This window comes from Oryzias latipes, chromosome 19 (genome assembly GCF_053564925.1).
Source record: "Oryzias latipes strain Hd-rR chromosome 19, Olatipes_Hd-rR_3.1".
In the NCBI taxonomy this organism is placed as follows: Eukaryota; Metazoa; Chordata; class Actinopteri; order Beloniformes; family Adrianichthyidae; genus Oryzias; species Oryzias latipes.
The window spans coordinates 618,442-640,976 of record NC_136255.1 but is presented as its reverse complement, the minus strand read 5'-3'; the positions used below and the strand labels follow the sequence as shown (position 1 = coordinate 640,976).

Genomic DNA, 22,535 nt, shown 5'->3' with positions numbered 1-22,535 from the left:
GTTAATGCACGTGCACAGCAGGTACATAAAGACATTCTCAATGGATCGCAAATTTACGGAGTCACCATGGAAACGCGGCCCTGGAAAAGGGTCGCCATGGCTTCTCCCCTTCATGTTTCCCCATCCCAGGGGAGGGTTTACCAGGGGTACTCCCCTTTCATGTTTCCCGTCCCTGGGAAGGGTCGCCATCGCTGCTCCCCTTCCTGTTTCCCGTCCCAGGGGAGGGTTTACCAGAGGTACTCCCCTTCATGTTTCCTGTCCTTGGGGAGGGTTTACCAGGGGTGCTCCCCTTCATGTTTCCTCTCTCAATAAACTTGCCGTGCTCCGAAAGCTTCTCTTCTGACCCTCCTGCTGTGTCCCCCACACCCACCCATTTCTGCTTTCTTTCCTTTCTCCCCTTCAGCTTATTGAATCTATCTTACCCGCTTTCCGCCACGCCACACTTGTTGTTCACATTGAAATTGTTCTGAGCTTGTTGAGTTTGATAATGGAATGGCTGAGGGGCACAGAATCTCATTAAACTAAACTACAAACTGGTGCATTGAAAGTCCTTATAGCGTTTTACACACAGCAACTCAGCCTGGAGCCCACAGTGAAATTAAACCAATGTTTCTTCATGTCCACCTAAGGACCAGCTGTACATGTGCAGAAACATCCAAAGCCAGTTTTAGTTGCTTCCAGCTGGAATTTGTTCAATAATAGCAATAAAAGTAAGTGTTTCAGGGAAGTGTCCACAGAAGTGGGACTTTCATATTCCTCTGGTTTCCAGTGAAATCGTTTAGCTGCATCACAGTCATGAGTGTTTTATTCTCTCTGAAATTGTGGTTGTGTCTGCTTACTGTGTGTGTTGAGCATGTCAACATAATGGGGAGGTTTCCTAATGGTGGGCAAAGAATTTATGATATTTAAACAGAAGTCATAATATATTTCAATGTTATGTCACCATATTTTAATCTGTACTTGCTTAAACAGGTGTTTGGTAATTAAATAAAGAAGGCTGAGGTGTGTTCTAAGCCTGAAAGCCGTGGTGGTGGAGTCCCTAACGTCCTGCCCCGTCAGGATGATGTGAAGTTTTGTGGGTTTGGCTCCACCAGCTGTTGTTGGGACAGAAACGCACATGGACTTTATATATATATATATATATGTATATATATATATATATATATATATATATATATATATATATAAAAAAAAAAAAATGCCCCTCTCACCCTCCACTGGTGGTTTCTCCTCCAAGCTCGGGTCCTCTACCAGAGGCCTGGGAGCTTGAGGGTCCTGCGCAGTATCTTAGCTGTTCCTAGCACTGCGCTTTTCTGGACTGAGAGGTCTGAGGTCTTTCCAGGTATCTGTTGTAGCCACTCCTCCAGCTTGGGGGTTACTGCCCCCAGTGCTCCAATTACCACAGCCACCACTGTCACCTTCACTTTCCAGGCTTTCTCCAGTTCTTCTCTGAGTCCCTGGTATTTCTCCAGTTTCTCATGTTCCTTCTTCCTGATGTTCCCATCGCTTGGCACTGCCACATCCACCACAACGGCTTTCCTCTGTTCTTTATCCACCACTACAATGTCTGGTTGGTTCGCCATTACCATCCTGTATATATATATATATATATATATATATATATATATATATATATATATATATATATATATATATATATATACTAGTGAGTGTAGAAGCCACTATCCAGGATGAACCATCCAAGATGCATGAGTACATCAAGCTCAAGGCCCCAAATGACAGTGTGCTCAGTGAATGTCTCAGGCAATGGAGAGCAGAGGATACAGTGCTGGAGGACAGATCCTCATGGGAGGACAAACCCCTGCATGGGATGTACCACCGGACCATAACTGAAGTGGCTGATATCAAGAAGTCCTACCAATGGCTAGAAGTGGCTGGCCTACAGGACAGTACTGAAGCGCTCATCCTGGCAGCTCAGGAACAAGCCCTGAGCACCAGAGCCATAGAGGCTCAGATCTACCACACCAGACAAGACCAAAGGTGTAGATCTACCACACCAGACAAGACCCAAGGTGTAGATCTACCACACCAGACAAGACCCAAGGTGTAGATCTACCACACCAGACAAGACCAAAGGTGTAGATCTACCACACCAGACAAGACCCAAGGTGTAGATCTACCACACCAGACAAGACCCAAGGTGTACATCTACCACACCAGACAAGACCCAAGGTGTACATCTACCACACCAGACAAGACCCAAGGTGTAGATCTACCACACCAGACAAGACCCAAGGTGTACATCTACCACACCAGACAAGACCCAAGGTGTAGATCTACCACACCAGACAAGACCCAAGGTGTACATCTACCACACCAGACAAGACCCAAGGTGTAGATCTACCACACCAGACAAGACCCAAGGTGTAGATCTACCACACCAGACAAGACCCAAGGTGTAGATCTACCACACCAGACAAGACCCAAGGTGTAGATCTACCACACCAGACAAGACCCAAGGTGTACATCTACCACACCAGACAAGACCCAAGGTGTACATCTACCACACCAGACAAGACCCAAGGTGTACATCTACCACACCAGACAAGACCCAAGGTGTAGATCTACCACACCAGACAAGACCCAAGGTGTACATCTACCACACCAGACAAGACCCAAGGTGTAGATCTACCACACCAGACAAGACCCAAGGTGTACATCTACCACACCAGACAAGACCCAAGGTGTACATCTACCACACCAGACAAGACCCAAGGTGTAGATCTACCACACCAGACAAGACCCCAGGTGTAGATCTACCACACCAGACAAGACCCAAGGTGTACATCTACCACACCAGACAAGACCCAAGGTGTACATCTACCACACCAGACAAGACCCAAGGTGTAGAACTAACACACCAGACTAGTCCCAAGGTGTAGGCTGTGCAAAGAGGCGCCTGAAACAATCCAGCACATAACTGCAGGGTGTAAGATGCTGGCAGGTAAAGCATACATGGAGCGCCACAATCAAGTGGCCGTAATAATATACAGGAACATGTGTGCAGAATATGAACTGGAAACCCCAAGGTCAAAATGGGAAACACCCCTGAAGGTGGTAGAGAATGAGAGGGCAAAGATCCTGCGGGACTTCCAGATCCAGACTGATAGGATGGTAATGGAGAACCAACCAGACATTGTAGTGGTGGATAAAGAACAGAGGAAAGCCGTTGTGGTGGATGTGGCAGTGCCAAGCGATAGGAACATCAGGAAGAAGGAACATGAGAAACTGGAGAAATACCAGGGACTCAGAGAAGAACTGGAGAAAAGCCTGGAAAGTGAAAGTGACAGTGGTGCCTGTGGTAATTGGAGCACGCGGGGCAGTAACTCCCAAGCTGGAGGAGTGGCTACAACAGATACCTGGAAAGACCTCAGACCTCTCAGTCCAGAAAAGAACAGGAACAGCTAAGATACTGCAGGACCCTTAAGCTCCTAGGCCTCTGGTAGAGGACCCGAGCTTGGAGGAGAAACCACCCGCGGAGGGTGAGAGGGGCGAAGAAAAAAGTATTTGTGTTTGTATTGATTTCTTTTTTTAAATTAGGGAAATGCCCAACTGCTTGGAAAACTTGGCCTGGGTGTTTATCATGAGGTAGAGTCTAGGCATCTGGACAGTGTTCACACCGAATGCGATTTGCTCGCCAGGGCATCCAGTTTTTAATGTTAGTTAATGTACAGACGCGATTAGATGTCCTGTGGTGTGATTTGAGCATCAGGCACAGCGCACTTATCTGGCAGCAGTGTGATTTGGACGTCACGTCTTGTCAAGATTTCAAGTATCTGATTTTTGGCAAAGACGCGCTGCATCAGCCAATCTAGGAATATGCTTTCTCCCGTAACTCGCTGATGACGTGATCAGAGGGTGGAGTACAATACCAACATGGAGGAGAAGCAATGCTATACATTTTTTGATCAAGACATAATAAAATTTCCTCTAATATTATTCCTTTTTTTCCCTCCTTGGACTAATGTTGGACAGCAAGACACAGCTTCTGCTGTAGATGGTGAAGCTCACCATCCTGGGAAACTCTCAGAATGATCTCAGGAGACGTGATTACTAATGCTTTTGTAGAGCTCTTAGAAATAAATAAACCTGATCACATCCTCAGTGTCTTCCATTCGATGTAAATGATATCTACCATCAATAATTCCTTGCTGCGATCAGGCTAAAAATTTTTTTTTTTTTAACTTGTCCTGTCCAACAGCTAGGCAGGCAGATGAGAGCTGAGGGCCTCTTGTGTTGGACATATTTTACTTTAACAAGAGGGGTTATTAATCTTCAGACAGACCAGAGGTATGTCTGAATAAACCCCTTTTGTAATTGAGGCCAAACTTTATTAATTTCAACCATGTTTGAAAACCTTTGGTGTTGGACCGGACGGAAAAGGAAAGAAGGGAAGAAGAGAGAGGGATGTTAGAGAGGGGGGGGTGATAGTGAGAGGGGGGGTAAGACCATGAAGCAGCATAGAGCAGACAGGTTTACTGGTTGTTTATCATTACGGTACGGTTCAAATGTAGTACAAAAAGGGCGGGGCCTGTCCACACACACTCAAATGTTATCAACACACCTGCTAGCTGCAAAAAATGTCCACCTGTCAACATGTACACAAAACAGATAGTGTTCACAAACGCACACCTATGCCTTTAAACCAACTAGTGTGAAATATTTATGTCATTCAATCATGCAAACTATTAGTGCAAAGGTTAGCTAACACCTGTGCTCAGGTGAGCGTTTATGTTCTTCTAAAATGGATGGTGGAACGTGAAAAGAAGGAGGAGGAGTGCCCAGCCACCCCCACACCCAGACCCCCGCCGCAGCAGCAGCGGCAGCCGGAATCCCCCCAACGCCACACGGGAACAGGCAGGGAACAACCGCCCCCCGGGCGACCAAGACCGCCACCCAGGCCAGGGCCAGCAGGACCGCCGCGAGGCCCCCAGAGCCAGAGAGCAGGGAGGCGCGGAGGGAAAGAGAGCGCCGCCCCAGCCCAACCAGGAAAGCAGCCCCCCCGCCGCGCCGGAAGAGGGGACATATGGACCCAGGTCCCACCTTCCTTGCAAAATGTGTGTGCGTGTATGTGTGTTTGAGAGGGTGTGTGTGTGCATGTGTGTGTGTTTATGTTGGAATGTATATATTGAAGGGGGAGGGGTGTGTGTACTAAGGGGGGTGCAGTTAAAATTGGCGAGTAGGGCACTAAGGGGACATCTCCTGATTAATCACAGTGACGTCCCCTCACCCTCCCCACCAAGGGGCCCTAAATGTCTAAGGTGCGGTTAAAATTGGCGGGTAGGGTGCCAGGAGGACATCTGCTGCTTGCTTGCAGTGATGTCTAAGCACCCCCCCTACCAAGGACCCTACATGTCTAAGGTGCAAATAAAACCGAAAGAGGGGGGGCCCACTCCATACGGCAACCATAGGAGGGGGGCCACTGCCAAGTAGCTCCCCCCCAAGGTGCATCGCAGGCTAGACCCCCCACCCCCTCACCCTAATATAAGGAAGGGGGTAAGTTGGGGACAGCTGGTAGACTGTCCCCCGGTGGTCAAACAGCTGTCCCCCAGCCCCCCCCCCCAGCAAAGGGGCCAGGGCCACCCAGCCCAGGGGCCCCACCCCCGGAGGCGCCGACACCCCAGGCCCGGCACCACCCACCCCACACAGAGAGAGAGGAGCCAGAGAGCGTCGCCCCCCCGGAGCAAGCCCAGGCCCCCACCCCCAGACGCCGGCCCTAGAGGAGCTCTGGTCAGGCCTTGACGGCACCGAGGCAGCCAACCGGCCGAGGCAACCACCGATTGCCTCAGCGGAGACCCCGACCCGTCAGCCCCCCCGCCCCGTACCAATAATGGGCCCCCAGAACTCCCCCCCAGAACGCCCCCACACAGGACAGGGCCGACAACACAGGACAGGGCCGACAAAGGCTAAAAAAGTTTGACGGTAGCCCCTCCCACTTGTGTCTGGAGCATCACGTTTATGAAAACATTTTTGGAAAAGCAGCGAATTCGACATGCCTCGTAAGAGAGGTGGGAGATGCAAATTTGATGCATGGATTGCGTTCAGTATGAGTGCAGCATACATTTTTTTTATACGTTTCACCGCTTGTCCAGTCTGCTTCATGAATGATGAATCATTTCGAGAAAGAAGATTTGAATTTCAGAGGCCATGACTCAACCTGAATCACCTGGATGAACGTGAACACCCATCGAGCCTCCGTATTCAGCTCACTCACAAATTCACTGGCCTGTAACATGTACTGCAGAGATGAAGAACTGTTTTGGAGCAGTTTGACCCTTCAGGCAGCCGCATATCTTCATTATATCACACAGACTGTCAATATGAAAACCTAATTTCTGCTTCCACATGATAAGAAGGGAAAGTGCTGGTGCAGCTGCTGCTGAACGCTGAGAGCGGAGGTTTGGTCAGTCTGCTGTCAGACAGCGTTTTCAAACCATCTGGAGCCCATCATCCTGCAGAGGAGAAAAACTGCATTCATTTCATCGATTTCAGTCACACGGCTGTGGCTCCGAGTGGCTGACACACTGTAGGCCGTCTTTGACCAGCTGTCACAGGAGATTAGACAAACCTCAGATCCCCACATTAAAAGATCTTTTGTTGCCACGATTGTCACAAAAAATCTGATTAATACAGAACACATAGAAATCAACAACCAGCATGTAGTTAGCAGCTGGAAAATAAGGGTGTTGCTGTTGGAGCATCCTTCCTCTTAATTCAGAGCATGTTCCCACTCCTTCGGTGGGTTTTTGTCACAAGCGTTCTGTTCTTTCATGGTCATAATCAAACACAGCTGTGTTTCAGTTCTGATCCATTAAAGGACTAATTCAGTTAGCAGGAGCGCCACTCATCACAGCCTCCTAACACAAAAGAACTGCAGAGTCTGATGGATATATCAGCAACCAACCGTCATTATTTGTTTCCATAGATATACTCTTCCAGGACTGAGTTGTTTTTCGATCAGACCTGTTGTGTGTGGATAACTGTTGAACTGCAGCTGCCTCCAGTTAGCTGTCCTAGGTCCTAAACCTTGATGAAGCCGACACGCAGCTCCGACTGTTCTGTACTGTGTTTATTTGTTCCTTTCATGAAGAGGAACATGAAGAAAGTCCATATATCTTTATGACAGGAAAGGATAAAAGAGAGGAATGAAAATCTTCTTTTATTTTTGCCCATACATCAAATCTTAAAGACCTGCAACAATGAAAATTTGGGTGTTCTTGTTTTTTCATTATGGTTGATTTTGATAAAGAAAATTATTAATAAAATTGCATTTTGTAAGCATTCAAATCATTAAGGATCACGTTAAAAGTTGTTCGGATGAGCCTGAGTTCATCCGACCACATTTCAGTGAGTTGCTGTAATGGCATTGTTTTCAAAATAATTCAGTTAAGGAACTACAAGGTTGCTTTTAGGATGACGTCACAGCAGTGACCCAGAAAAGCCTGTAAGAAGCATCCTCAGCTGTGTTAAAATAAACCTTCCAACAAGTAAGGAGTTGGATCCTTTTTCTGCTTGATAACAAGATAATTATTGCTTTATATTTGTCTGCCACTCACCAGTTCCTTCATTCCTATTTTGTTACCATCACATGACGACCGGCTACGGTGGCCATTTTGGTTCAGTTGTTCCACTCCGAGGACGGAGTGTATTCAGACTCAGGAATATCAGAGAGAACCAATTCATTTCAATTCAATTTTATTTATACAGCCTAAATTCACAACAACAGTCGTTTCAGTGGGCTTCGTAAGTCTTGTAAGGTAAACATACAATCAAAAAGGATCATAAAAGGCAAGAATTCAATAGGATATTACTAAACTTTACCTAAACAGACTAAACTAAACTGGACATCCCTGCCCTTAGAACCCCCTTTTCTGTAAGAAAAACTCCTAAAAAAAACGGGATCTGGAAAAAAACTAGGAAACCTCAGGGGTGCCCACATGAAGGAGGGATCCTCCCCCAGGACGGACAGGCGATTTACCAGAACTTTTAGAAAAGAATTAACTTATCTAAATCTACAACTACATATATAAAAGTCCAGCAGATGATCTTCATCCAGCCGTGGTTGGGGGGACAGTCAGGGGGGCGAGTCGAGCCTGAGACAGGATCCACAGCCAGGTGTAGGAGCAGGAGCAAAGGCGAGGTACTCGGTCAGGAACTGGAGCACGGATGAACCAACTGGAGTCTGGAAGCACTCCCACTCCCCAGGAGGGAAAGAGGGACAATACATGAATCACTGCACCAAACAGAGGCATGGAGAACTAAATGATGAATAATGATCAAGAATAGAGGAGAGAGGAAGGGTAGAAGTAGATGAGAAAAGAGGACAGAACCCCAGAGCACCATAGTTACCCCAGCTTCAACTTCTAGCAGCCTGTTAACAACAGAATCCCGCCTGGATTATTGCAACTCCCTTCTTTTTGGTCGACCACAGAAAACTCTACGAAAACTACAGGATGTTCAGAACTCAGCTGCCAGAATTATCTCTCAAACTCCTTCCATTGGCTACCGATCACACACTGGATTACATACAAAATACTTCTCCTGACCTTTAAATCCATCCACAACCTTGCTCCATCATATCTTTCAGATCTTGTTTATGTTGCCACACCCACCCGTACCCTCAGATCCTCCTCCTCCCTTCATCTGGATGTCCCCACTGCTCGCCTTATCACTATGGGGGGCAGAGCTTTCAGCTGCTCTGCCCCCCGGCTCTGGAACTCTCTACCTTCGGACCTCAGAAACATTGGCTCTCTGTCACAATTCGCCAAAAAAATGAAAACTCATCTTTACCAACTTGCCTATTTCCCATAACTTCCTATTTCTGGCCTATCTATATGTATATTTTATTGTGCATTCTATTGCTTTTATTTTATTTTCACTTTTATTTATGGCGACCTTGGGTTCTTTGAAAGGCGCCTAACAAATAAAATTCATTATTTTTATTAATTATTATTAACAAATTGTTATTAAGTTTAATTTAAACAAATTAACATTAAGTTAAATAATCTCTGAATACTAACTAGTCTGACAATAATCCTGTCCAAAGAGGAATGTTTTCAGTCTAACTTTGAATGTAGAAACTGAGTCGGCCTCTCTTACATGAGCTGGGAGTTTATTCCATAAAACAGGGGCTTGGTGGCTAAACGCTCTACCTCCAACCGTACTTTTATTAATTCTAGGAACCACAAGCAGTCCTGCATTTAGTGAGTGAAGTGTTCTGATTGGATGGTAAGGGACTATGAGGTCCTTAATATAGGACGGGGCCATTCCATGTAAGGCCTTATAGGTTAACAGGAGGATCTAGAACTTGATTCTAGAATTCAATTCAATTCAATACAATTTTATTTGTATAGCCCAAAATCACAACAACAGTCGTCTCGATGGGCTTCGAAGTAAAACATGAACTTAAAAGGATCACGAATACAAAGAGTTCAATAGAAAAATACTAAAATGAACTAACAAACTGACTAAGCTATACTGGCATCCCTGCCCTTAGACCCCCCTTCACGGTAAGGAAAAACTCCCAAAAAAACCGGATTCCGGAAAAAACGAAGAAACCTCAGGGGTGTCCACATGAAGGAGGGATCCTCCCCCAGGACGGACAGGCGATTTACCAGAACTCTTAGAGAAGAATTAACTTATCTAAATCTACAACTACATATATAAAAGTCCAGCAGACGAGCTTCATCCAGCCGTGGTTGTGGGGACAGTCAAAGGCGCGAGTCGAGCCGGAGACAGGAACCACAGCCAGGTGTAGGAGCAGGAGCAGAGACGAGGTACTCGGTCAGGTACAGAGCAGAGACGAGCCAGAGATGAGCCAGAGGCAGGATCCACAGCCAGGTGTAGGAGCAGGAGCAAAGGCGAGGTAAACGGTCAGGAACTGGAGCACGGATGAACCAACTGGAGTCTGGAAGCACTCCCACTCCCCAGGAGGGGAGAGGAAAGGAGGGACAATACATGAATCACTGCACCAAACAGAGGCATGGAGAACTAAATGATGAATTATGATCAAGAATAGAGGAGAGGAAGGGTAGAAGTAGATGAGAAAAGAGGACAGAACCCCAGAGCACCATAGTTACCCCAGCTTCAACTTCTAGCAGCCTTTTAAAGGAAATAGTTATTAAGTTTAATTTAAACAAATTAACATAAAGTTAAATAATCTCTGAATAATAAATAGTCTGACAATAATCCTGTCCACAGAGGAATGTTTTCAGTCTAACTTTGAATGTAGAAACTGAGTCGGCCTCTCTTACATGAGCTGGGAGTTTATTCCATAAGACAGGGGCTTGGTGGCTAAACGCTCTACCTCCAACCGTACTTTGACTAATTCTAGGAACCACAAGCAGTCCTGCATTTAGTGAGTGAAGTGTTCTGATTGGATGGTAAGGTATGAGGTCCTTAATATAGGACGGGGCCATTCCATGTAAGGCCTTATAGGTTAACAGGAGGATCTAGAACTTGATTCTAGAATCAACTGGGATCCAGTGAAGTGAAACTAACACAGGAGTGATGTGATCTCTTCTGCTGGTTCCAGCTAACAATCTAGCTGCTGCGTTCTGAACAAGCTGGAGACTTATTAAGGAACGCTTAGGACACGCTGCTAACAAGGAGTTACAGTAATCCAGTCTAGACGTAACAAATGCATGGATGAGTTTTTCAGCATCACTCTTAGAAAGTATATTTCTGATCTTAGCAATATTCCGCAGGTGAAAAAAGGCAGTTCTACACGCCTGAGATATGTGAGCCTTAAATGATAAATCCTGGTCAAGTAAAACCCCAAGGTTTCTAACTGTGGAATTGGGGGCTATACTTATGCCATCCAGGGAGACTATCTGAGCAGACAGAGCATCTCTGAGGTTTTTAGGACCAAGTATTATGACCTCAGTTTTTTCTGGGTTCAAGAGGAGGTCATTAATTGTCATCCAGGTCGTGATGTCACTGATGCAGGCGTTCAGTTTCTCTATCTGGTCATTATGGTCAGGCTTCATGGATAAATACAACTATAATAATAATAATAATAATACATTTTATTTAAAAGCGCCTTTCAAAACACCCAAGGTCACCGTACATAGTTAGAGGTAAAACACAATAAAATCACAACATGTTAAAAACAATGAATAAATTGGATTCATTAGTAAAATCAGCTAACAGAAAATGTGAAATTGTGTTCCGGAAATGCAAGCTTAAATAGATGAGTTTTGAGTCTGGATTTAAAGATCAGAAAGGAATCAGTGTTACGGAGGTCTGGGGGGAGAGAGTTCCAGAGTTGGGGAGCAGAGCGACTGAAGGCACGGCTCCCCATGGTGACCATACGGGCCGGAGGGACAGAGAGCTGAAGGGAGGAAGAAGACCGAAGAGAGCGAGAGGGAGTGTTAATATGGAGGAGATTAGAGAGATAGGAGGGAGCCAGGCTATGGGGGGCTTTGAAAGTGTAAAGAAGGAGCTTGAACTGAATCCTAAAGGCTACTGGAAGCCAGTGCAACTGCTGGAGAACGGGAGTGATGTGATGGAAGGAGGGAGTTCTGGTGATGATGCGGGCAGCTGAATTCTGGACCAATTGAAGCTTATTTAGAGTTTTGTTGGGAAGACCAAAGAGAAGAGCATTACAATAGTCGAGACGAGAAGTGACCAGACTATGAACTAAAATGGAGGCGGAGTGGATGGTGAGGGAGGGGCGGAGTCGATTAATATTGCGTATATGAAAGTAGGCTGACCGAGTAATGCTATTGATGTGGGATTGAAATGATAATGTACTATCAAGGATGACACCCAGACTCTTTACTTGAGGGGAGGGGAAAACTGGAGAGGAATCGATGGAAAGGGTAAAATTAGAAACTTTGGAAAGGGTGGATTTGGAACCTACGAGGAGTAATTCGGTTTTATCACTGTTAAGTTTGAGGAAGTTTAGGGTGAACCAGGTTTTTATTTCAGACAGGCAGGAGGAGAGGGAGGCAGGTGGAATAGAAGAGTTGGGTTTACTGGACAGATAGAGCTGAGTGTCATCCGCCAAACAATGAAAATCAATATTGAATTTACGGAATATATTACCAAGGGGTAGCAGGTAGGTAATGAAGAGGAGGGGACCGAGAACAGAACCTTGAGGAACACCAGATGAAATGAGTGAGGGTTGGGATTTAAAAGAATTCAGTTGAATAAACTGAGTGCGGCTTGAAAAATAAGAATGAAACCAACGGAGGGGGGTGGACTCTATACCGAGGGTGAAAGTCTGTGGAGGAGGATGGAGTGAGATATGGTGTCAAATGCTGCGCTCAAGTCGAGGAAGATGAGGATGGTGATGAGTCCAGAATCAGCTGCTAGGAGAAGGTCATTGGTGATTTTTAGTAGGGCAGTTTCTGTGCTATGAAGGGGACGGAAACCAGATTGAAAAGGTTCAAAAAGATCATTTTGGGTGAGATGATGGGAAAGTTGGGAGGCGACTATTTTTTCAAGAATTTTTGAAATGAAGGGGAGGTTGGAAATAGGACGATTATGAAAGGAATTGGGGTCTGAGCCAGGTTTTTTTAGGATAGGTCTGACGGCAGCGATCTTGAGGAGTGAGGGGACAATACCTGATGTCAATGAGGAGTGGATAATGGCACAAATGAAGGGAAGAAGAGAAGGAAGGCAGGATTTAACCAGGGATGTTGGTAGGGGATCGAGCAAACATGTGGATGGATAAATACAACTGCGTATCGTCGGCATAACAATGAAAATTAATGCTGTGTTTCCTGATTATGTTTCCTAGGGGTAGCATATAAAGCGTAAACAGGATCGGTCCCAAGACTGAGCCCTGTGGGACTCCATAGTTGACTCGAGTGCACTGAGAGGAATGGCCATTTACATTAACGAACTGATACCTATCGGACAGATAGGATTTAAACCACTGGAGAGCAGATCCTCTGATCCCTATGTCCTGCTCTAATCTATGGAGTAAAATACCGTGGTCGATAGTGTCAAAGGCTGCACTGAGGTCCAACAGGACCAGAATAGAAAGTAGTCCCTTTTCTGAGGCCAATAACAAGTCATTAGAGACTCTAACTAGTGCAGTTTCCGCACTGTGGTGGGGTCTAAACCCCGACTGAAAGTCTTCAAAGTGGCTGTTGTCCTGTAGGTGGCAGTAAAGCTGCTTAACTACAACTCTTTCTAGGATTTTAGAAATAAAGGGCAGGTTTGATATCGGTCTATAGTTGGCGAAGATGCTAGGATCCAAACTGGGCTTTTTCAGAAGAGGTTTAACAACTGCATATTTAAAAGACTGTGGCACGTAACCCGTTTCCAGAGAGGCATTTATCATTGTTAATATGGGATCATTAATTAGGGGAAAAGTTTCTTTAAAAGGTCTAGTGGGAATTGGGTCTAACAGACACGTTGAGGATTTGGAGGACGTAATAATTGATGTTATTTCCGAATCAGAATCAACTGGGAGCCAATGGAGCGAAACTAACACAGGAGTGATGTGATCTCTTCTGCTAGTTCCAGCTAACAATCTAGCTGCTGCTTCTGAACAAGCTGGAGACTTCTTAAGGAACTCTTAGGACACGCTGCTAACAAGGAGTTACAGTAATCCAGTCTAGACGTAACAAATGCATGGATGAGTTTTTCAGCATCACTCTTAGAAAATATATTTCTGATCTTAGTAATATTCTGCAGGTGAAAAAAGGCAGTTCTACACGCCTGAGATATATGAGCCTTAAATGATAAATCCTGGTCAAATAAAACCTCAAGGTTTCTAACTGTGGAATTGGGGGCTATACTTACACCATCCAGGGAGACTATCTGAGCAGACAGAGCATCTCTGAGGTTTTTAGGACCTAGTATAATGACCTCAGTTTTTTCTGGGTTCAAGAGGAGGTAATTAATTGTCATCCAGGTCTTGATGTCACTGATGCAGGCGTTCAGTTTCTCTATATCCTCATTCTGGTCAGGTTTAATAGATAAATACAACTGCGTATCGTCGGCATAACAATGAAAATTAATGCTGTGTTTCCTGATTATGATTCCTAGGGGTAGCATATAAAGCGTAAACAGGATCGGTCCCAAGACTGAGCCCTGTGGGACTCCATAGTTAACTCGAGTGGACTGAGAGGAATGGCCATTTACATTAACGAACTGATACCTATCGGATTAATCTTGACTGAACGTCTTCAAAGTGGCTGTGAGTTTAAACTCAGACACAGAACGGTCAGTTAAGGTTCTTCTGAGCTGTTTCTTATTCACTGGGGCAGAAGGATGTTCCAGTGTAAACTGGAAGGTAATCAGAAAGTGATCAGAAATGATGGGGTTAAGAGGAAGGACACTCAGCTGGCTGATCTCTATACCATGGGTTAGAACAAGGTCCAGGGTGTGCTTATGACAGTGAGTGGGTTCATTCACACTTTGGGTGAAACCAACATCATCTAATAAAGCTGCAAAAGCCTTTCCTAGGCAGTCACTGGGGTCATCAACATGAATATTAAAATCCCCTAATATTATAGTTTGATCAGAATCTAAGACAATAGTCGATAGGAAGTCAGAAAACTCAGGACCGGGGGGGGGGGGATAAATAATTTTGAATAAAACAGGTTTTCGAGTCTTCCTGTTTGGGTGATTTATAGACAATATGATGCTTTCAAATGAATTATAAGCATTTTTAACTTTAGGGCTGAGAAGTCAGCTAGACTGTCATATTACTGCCAAACCACCTCCTTTCCCTGAAATCCTGGATTTCTGATAGTTAGCATAAGTGTGTGTGTGTGGGGGGGGGGGGGTAATCTAGCCACAGGTAACTGATAGCCAGTTACTTCTGTGCCGGTCCCAAGCCCAGATAAATAGAGAGGGTTGCGTCAGGAAGGGCATCCGGCGTAAAAATTGCCAAAATTACCATGCGAATCATCCACAACACTTTAGACACACCGGATCGGTCGAGGCCCGGGTTAACAATGACCGCCACCGATGCTGTTAACCTACAGGGTGTCGGTGGAAATTTGATTACTGTTGGTCGAAGAAAGAGGGGAGGCAGAAGGGTCCGTGGCCAGAGAGAGAAGGGAAAAGGCAGGAACATAGGTTTGAGAATAGGGACTCTTAACATTGGTACAATGACAGGGAAAGGCAGAGAGCTGGCAGACATGATGGAGAGAAGGAAGGTAGATGTACTGTGTGTGCAGGAGACAAGGTGGAAGGGCAGCAAGGCACGTAGTATTGGAGGAGGATACAAACTGTTCTATCATGGTGTTGATAGGAAGAGAAATGGGGTAGGAGTGATTCTGAAGGGGGAGTTTGTGAACAGTGTTCTAGAGGTGAAAAGAGTCTCAGACAGGATGATGAGCCTAAAGTTAGAAATTGAAGGGGTGATGGTGAATGTAGTCAGTGGGTATGCGCCACAGGTTGGCTTTGAGTTAGAAGTGAAGGAGAGATTCTGGAGTGAGTTGGATGAGGTCATAGAGAGTATCCCCAGAGGAGAGAGAGTTGTTATTGGAGCAGACTTTAATGGGTATGTTGGTGAGGGCAACAGAGGTGATGAGGAGGTGATGGGCAGGTTTGGTGTGAAGGAAAGGAATCTGGAGGGACAGATGGTGGTGGACTTTGTGAAGAGGATGGAAATGGCGGTAGTCAACACTTACTTCCAGAAGAGAGAGGAACATAGAGTGACATACAGAAGTGGAGGTAGGAGTACTCAGGTGGACTACATCCTATGCAGACGAGGTCATTTGAGAGAGGTTAATGACTGCAAAGTGGTGGTAGGAGAGAGTGTAGCTAGACAGCACCGCATGGTGTTGTGTAAGATGACTCTGGAGGTCAGGAAGAAGAAGAGAGGGAAAACAGAAAAGAAGACCAAGTGGTGGAAGCTACAGAATGAAGAAACCTGTGAGGAATTTAGGCAGAAGTTGAGACAGGTCCTGGGTGGTCAGGATGAGCTTCCAGAGGACTGGGAAACTACAGCAGAGATTAACAGGGAAACAGGTAGGAAGGTGCTAGCTGTGTCATCTGGAAAGAGGAAAGACGGTAAAGACACTTGGTGGTGGAATGAGGAAGTACAGGAAAACGTCCAGAGGAAGAGGGTGGCTAAAAGGAAGTGGGATGTAGAAAGGACTGAGGAAGGTAGACAGGAGTACAAGGAAGCGCAGCGTAGAGTGAAGAGAGAGGTGGCAAAGGCCAAACAGAAAGCTTGCGATGAGCTATATGACAGGTTAGACACAAAGGAAGGAGAGAAGGACTTGTACAGGCTAGCCAGACAGAGAGACAGAGATGGGAAGGACGTGCAACAGATAAGGGTGATTAAGGACAGAGATGGAAAGGTGCTAACAACCCAGGAGAGTGTACAGAAAAGATGGAAGGAGTATTTTGAGGAGCTGATGAACTTAGAAAATGACAGGGAAAGAAGGGAGGAAGATGTGGTTGTTGTGGAGCAGGAAGTAGCAGAGATTGGAAAGGATGAGGTTAGGAAGGCTCTGAAAAGGATGAAGAGCGGAAAGGCCGTTGGTCCTGATGACCTACCTGTGGAGGTATGGAAGTGCTTAGGAGAGACAGCAGTGGAATTTCTAACAAGGTTGTTCAATAGGATTTTAGAGAGTGAGAAGATGCCTGAGGAATGGAGGAGAAGCGTTCTGGTTCGGATCTTTAAGAACAAGGGTGACACGCAGAACTGCAGCAACTATAGAGGAATAAAGTTGATGAGCCACACAATGAAGCTGTGGGAAAGAGTAGTGGAAGCCAGGCTTAGGAAGAAGGTGGAGATCTGTGAGCAGCAGTATGGCTTCATGCCCCGTAAGAGCACCACTGATGCCATTTTTGCTTTGAGAATGTTGATGGAAAAGTACAGAGAAGGTCAGAAGGAGCTGCATTGTGTGTTCGTAGATTTAGAGAAGGCGTATGACAGGGTGCCGAGGGAGGAGCTGTGGTACTGTATGAGGTCGTCTGGAGTGGCAGAGAAGTATGTCAGAGTAGTTCAGGACATGTATGAGAGAAGTATGACGGTGGTGAGATGTGCTGTAGGTCAGACAGAGGAGTTCAAGGTGGAGGTGGGACTACACCAAGGATCAGCTTTGAGTCCTTTTTTGTTTGCTATGCTGATGGACAGGCTGACAGACGAGGTAAGACAGGAATCTCCCTGGACAATGATGTTTGCGGATGACATCGTAATTTGCAGTGAGAGTAGAGAGCAGGTGGAAGAACAGCTAGAGAGGTGGAGGTTTGCTCTGGAAAGAAGAGGCATGAAGGTCAGTCGTAGTAAGACAGAATACATGTGTCTGAACGAGAGGGATCAAGGTAGAAGCGTTAGGTTACAGGGGGCTGAGGTGAAGAAGGTGCAGGAGTTTAAGTACTTGGGGTCAACAGTTCAGTGTGATGGGGAGTGTGGAAAAGAGGTGAAGAGGCGAGTGCAGGCAGGTTGGAGCGGGTGGAGGAAAGTGTCAGGAGTGTTGTGTGACAGAAGAGTGTCAGCAAGACTCAAAGGAAAGGTGTACAAGACAGTGGTGAGACCAGCTCTGCTCTATGGGTTAGAGACGGTAGCAGTGAGACAGAGACAAGAGGCTGAGATGGAGGTAGCGGAGATGAAGATGTTGAGGTTCTCCTTAGGAGTGACCAGGTTAGACAGGATAAGGAACGAGTACATCAGAGGGACGGCTCATGTTGCCTGTGTTAGCGACAAAGTTAGAGAAGCCAGACTGAGATGGTTTGGACATGTTCAGAGGGGGGATAGTGGATATATTGGTAGAAGGATGTTGGAGATGGAACTGCCTGGCAGGAGGACAAGAGGACGGCCAAAGAGGAGATATATGGATGTCTTAACAGAGGACATGAAGTTGGCTAATGTTAGGGTAGAAGATGTCCATGATAGAGTGAGGTGGAAAAGGATGATTCACTGTGGCGACCCCTGATGGGAAAAGCCCAAAGGGGAAGAAGAAGATAAAGTGAGGGGGGTTGCTTCATTCAGTCTAACATAGTCATCCTGTTGGAGCCAAATTTTCTGTTAAGGCTAAAAGACTGAGGTTGTTATCATTAATTAACTCATTGACTAAGAGGGACTTAGAGGAAATGGTTGGAATGTTTAATAAACCGCATTTAATGACATCATAATTCTGCTTGTGAATACTGCTGTCTGTCACTTTAAGGTTTCTATGACGCGCTCCTTTCTCGTGTCTTTCAACTCAACTCAACTCAACTTTATTTATAAAGCACTTTAAACAGAACAAGGTTCAACAAAGTGCTGAACAATATAAAAATTAATAAAAGCACATGAAAATATAAAGCATAAAACACATAAAATAGGTCCAGATTCCAACTCAGTTAAAAGCCAAAGTGAAAAAATATGTTTTAAGAGCAGATTTAAAAATACTTTCAGCACATAAGCTAAAGCTAAGACCGGCTTGACTCTCCCTGCATGGGTTTTGCACCGGCACTAACCCTAAAGGAGGCTCAGAGGAGCGTTTTCCACTGCTGCTCTGCGCCCGGGTCTCGTCTCTGGGTTGTCAGGTTGACAGACTAAAGGCCCGTACACACCGGGACGAATATTCGCCAGGTGTTATTCGCCAGCGTTTTTCGCCACGTTTTTTGTGTTCACACCCAGGCGATTTTCGCTGACGGTGAGCCGAGTGAACATGCAATTTCATTCCCTGACATTAGATGGCGCTTAATGTAAACAGAAATACTCCTGTACACAAGGTGGCGCTGCGCAACTTTACGCTTCTTAAAGTCGCTTTTCACTTAGAAGAAGAGAGCAAGTATTTACACGCTTGTCAGAATCACACAAAGAAAACATGAATATTTCCAGTAGCTCCAACTGGTGCTTGGTTCGAGGATATTTTAGAATGTCCGTCATTATTTCTTCGCGGCTGTGTAGATGCAACTTGGCGTCTATCTTCTTCGCTGGTATGTGTGCTCAGCAAGGCAGTTTTGTGTTTGAGCGCCCCCAAGTTTTGTTTTACTGTAACTTCAGAGGCTCCAGACACGTGTGCAAAAGGGGCGTTCTCATTGGTCGAATAGATTTCGACGCAACGCGTCAAACCAAAAAAACGAACCCGAGGCGTTTTTAAAAAGTGATGCTTTGACGCGTGGCGTTTTTTCGCGTCGGTGTGCACACTCACATTGGTGCCCTTTGTTTAGTCACGAGACGTTAAACGTCGGCGAAAATTGCGGGCGAAATTCGTCCCGGTGTGAACGGGCCTTAAGGCTAGCAGAAATGTTTCTAGAAAAAAGAGCGGCACCGTCCAGAGTAGGATGGACACCATCTCTCCGCATGAGACCGGGCTTTAGAGGTAAGATCGAGCCTAAAAAATCCAGCCTGACGCAGGCCCGCGGGCATTAAAGCCCAACCCGATCCGAACCCGACCAATTAACTTGACTTCCAGGCCAGAGCCCGAAGCAAACCCGAAATTTCAATTTATCCCATACTATTTTTGGCAGAAAAAAAACGCCAGATTTCTTAAAGGTAAAATAATCTGCATATTTTTATGATCATTAAAGTTATTTTCTTTCGAACAGAGTGGTCGCTGCAGCCACACGCGTAGTCAAGCTCGCTGTTGTGGCATAGAGTTCCGCCGGAAGCGCTGCGCATAGGTTCCTCCCTACATGATAAATGCATTCGCACAACGAAATAACGCTGGAACACAGAATAAGAGGCCAGACAAAGAGAGTGAAAGACAGATCTTGATGCACACTCGCTTCATTACGCAGAGAAATACTGCAGCCGTGGTGCATGTTTGCCTTTTCAGTTCCTCTGTCTTAAGTTTATCCTAGACTTCTTGCTGCTCCATATCGGGGAGACCTAAACAAAATAGATGCGGACTTGTGGAGGGAAGATTACATTCACGACACGTGCGCAGAGCTGCGGGTGGCCGGCGCCGCCCTCTTTCTGCCAGTTGCTGGACCACAGAGTATGTCAATCAACGGTGGGCTGGTGACTGGTGGGCGGGGTCTACCTGTGTGTGTGTGTGTGCGTTCGGTGAACGTTCTCCCTCTGAGTAAAATGCTGGCTGTGCCTTTCGGTTCGTGCGATAACCGTTCTGACGTAGAGGATTAATAAAGAGCTGTTTGACAACCGCCCGCCTAAGGAGCTTCTTTGCAGCCATTAAAATATATTTTGCTGCCTCGCTCCTCCCTGGACCAACCGTGGGCCGGGCGGATGGCTGCCTGGAGTGCGGAGTGGGTTTCCCTTGGGGGGTCCTGGCTCGTACCTGGGGTTGGGGCGGGGGGATGCCCGGAACTCCTGGGTGGTGGTGGGGTGCTCGTCTGGGGCTGTGGGCGTCCTTCTCCGGTGGGGCTCTGCGTTGGGTTCTCCCGGCGCGGCGGGGGGGCTGCTCTCCTGGTTGGGCTGGGGCGGCGCCCTCTTTCCCTCCGTGCCTCCCTGCTCTCTGGCTCTGGGGGCCTTGCGGCGGCCCTGCTGGCCCTGGCCTGGGTGGCGGGCTTGGTCGCCCGGGCGGCGGTTGTTCCCTGCCGGTTCCCGTGTGGCGTTGGGGGGATTCCGGCTGCCGCTGCTGGTGCGGTGGGGGTCTTGGGGTGGGGATGGCTGGGCACTCTCCCTCCTTCTTTTCACGTTCCACCATCCATTTTAGAAGAACATAAACACTCACCTGAGCACTGGTGTTAGCTCAACAGACTGAATGACTGAAATATTTCACACTAGTTGGTTTTAAGGCATAAGTATGCGTGTGAACACTATCTGTTTTGTGTACATGTCGACAGGTGGACATTTTTGCAACTAACAGGTGTGTTTATAACATTTGAGTGTGTGTGTGGACAGGCTCAGCCCTTTTTTTTGTTTTTTTTTACATTTGAACCTTACCATAATGATTAACAACCAGTAAACTTGTTGCTTTATGCTGCTTCATGGTCTTATCCCCCTTCCCCTCCTATTATCACCCCCTACCCCCCCTCTCTCTAACGTCCCTTTCTCTTCTTCCCCTCTTTCCTTTTCCGTCCGGTCCAACACCAAAGATTTTCAGACATGTTTGAAATTAATAAAGTTTGGCCTCAATTACAAAAGGGGTTTATTCAGACATACCTTTGGTTTGTCTGAAGATTAATAACTCCTCTTGTTAAAGTAAAATATGTCCAACCCAAGAGGCCCTCAGCTCTCATCTGTCTGCCTAGCTGTTGGACAGGACAAGTTGGAAAAAAAAAAATATATATATATATATATTTATTAAAAAAGTCAGCGAGAGAGTGTACGAGAAGCCCGGCCCGAACCGACCCGAACATAATGATTGTCATTTAGTGCCCGACCCAACCTGAATTTCGGGTTCTGACTCAGAATGGGGCTTAAGATCTTACCTCTACCGGGCTTCCACCAAAACGCGATGGGCACCATCTAGAAACCAAAGCTCAGTCCGACTGGAAACTAACTGAGATCACCTTGAAAGTTGGGTCAGAGAGCGGTTCCTGGTCCCGGACCAGGATCTGCTAGGAGGGATTCAGACTGAAAATGTGTTCAGGATTGTCAGGGGAAACGAACTCTTTCACTCTTTAAGTGAACTGAATATGTCCGGTCTAAATACACCCTTAGTTTCCGCCACCATGCCTGGAGCCTGTTGCACATCTTTCTGAACCTCTGATCTGGTCTCCTGCATTTTGGGTCCTACTCCACCAGTTCCTGACACTGAAGTAAAAACAAATGACTTTTGTAAAGGTACTTTTCTATTTTTAACTTTAGGCAATAAAGTTTGCTTTTTCCCCAATTCCTCAAATTTGAACAATCCTGACTTAAAGTGTTTATTGTTCCCCAGATTCAACTCTAGGAATAATTTGAATTATACTGCATTAAATGTGACGGCAATAAACTGTTTTTTGTATCCCACCCCACACTTCAACACAATATGTAAAAGAAAGCAATAAAACCAAACAGCAAACACTGATAGCACATGGATAAATAATACTTCACGTTATATAAAACAAATATCGTTTCAGCCACGTTACTTTAAATATATGATATATGAGCCTTCCAAGACACATTTTCATCAAAAATTACCCCAAGGAATTTAAACTCACACTTCTTTCAATTTTACTCCAATTGACAGTCTTATTTCCTCCAGTTTATATTAGCAAAAAAAAAAAAAAAAAAACTATACTGTGACATGAAAAAACAATTTGAAACCAGACAAATCAAAGCTTGATTTGTCTGGTGTTGTGACAGTACATTAAACTGTTGGGTTGTTTTTGTCCGAAGAGTGCTTCCCCTGAATTTAAGACGCTCAAATAATTGATCCCGGGAAAGTCGGCCTCCTCCTACCTGTCTTTGATCTGCAGACGGCTCGCTGCAAATTCCTAACTACACTTGACTATATGACACTTCACAGGAGGAAGGAAGTGACAAATGAACCATCAAGTTAGTATGCAGGCATGGAATCATTTCTGTGTGTATGAAAGGCTGCAGGAGTAAATGGTTTCTGAGAGAAATCTGTGCAACTTTATGCTGGAACTTTATGAAAGAAGAGAAACTTGGTGGTACAGAAGTAATTGGAGTGCTTGCAGATAACTGGAATTGTAGAGAATCTCCTGCACGCGGCTAAAATCCATCGGAGAACAGAACACGACATCTTCGG

The 22,535-nt window shown here is 45.8% G+C and overlaps 1 protein-coding gene across 4 annotated transcripts in view; it reads left to right on the top strand.

Moving 5' to 3' along the window:
- Positions 1–22,535, top strand: part of grid1b (glutamate receptor, ionotropic, delta 1b) — a 493,010-nt gene that overhangs the window by 254,825 nt on the left and 215,650 nt on the right. The gene's annotated exons all lie outside the window — the stretch shown is intronic.